The following is an 876-nucleotide window of genomic DNA, read 5'->3' as shown; positions in this document are numbered from 1 at the left end:
ACTTCACAACTTGTTATTACCCATTGAACCTATTTCTTGGGATCTCCAGTCAGTTAGGTCGGGTTACCATCATGAGTGATCCTCGTTCTAAGGGCAATAGTCCCATACTCTTAGAAGTATTATGGACTTTCTCTCTAGCTAGTCCTTTCGTCAAAGGATCTGCTAAGTTATTCTCAGTGCGTACATGATCCACTCTAACAGCTCCTATAGAGACTAACTCTCTAATGGTGTTGTGCTTACGATGAATTTGTCATTTCTTACCGTTAGAAAAGTGGTTCTCAATTTTTGCAATAGTCGTGGTACTATCACACTAGATCAACACAGCTGGAATCGGTTTTTCCCATATGGGAATCTCTACAAGCAAGCTTCTCAGACAACTTGCTTCTTCACTAGCTGTTGCTAGTGCTATCATCTCAGCTTTTCTATAGTAGATTGAGCCAGAATAGTCTGTTTCTTTGACTTCCAAGAAACAGCTCCACCAGCTATGCTAAATATATAGCCACTGGTTGATTTGGAATCATCTGAAAGAGTGTTCCAATAAACATCACTGAATCCTTCTAGGACGGCTGGAAACCTTCGATAATGTAATCCAAGGTTCATTGTTTTCTTAAGGTATCTCATTACCCTTTCAATAGCATGCCTATGCTCCATACTCGGTCTACTGGTAAACCTGCATAATAATCCCACAACATAGGCAATGTCGGGTCTAGTGCAATCAGTGGCATATCGAAGGCTGCCAATGATGCTAGCATATTCAGCTTGTCTTACACCTTCACCAATGTTCTTAAAAAGTTTTACACTTGGATCGTATAGTGTGCTAGTAGGTTTACAGTCAAAGTATTTATATTTCTTTAGGATCTTTTCCACATAGTGAGA

The sequence above is a fragment of the Lupinus angustifolius genome, chromosome LG18 (assembly GCF_001865875.1).
Source record: "Lupinus angustifolius cultivar Tanjil chromosome LG18, LupAngTanjil_v1.0, whole genome shotgun sequence".
NCBI lineage: Eukaryota > Viridiplantae > Streptophyta > Magnoliopsida > Fabales > Fabaceae > Lupinus > Lupinus angustifolius.
This window is presented reverse-complemented; position numbering follows the sequence as displayed.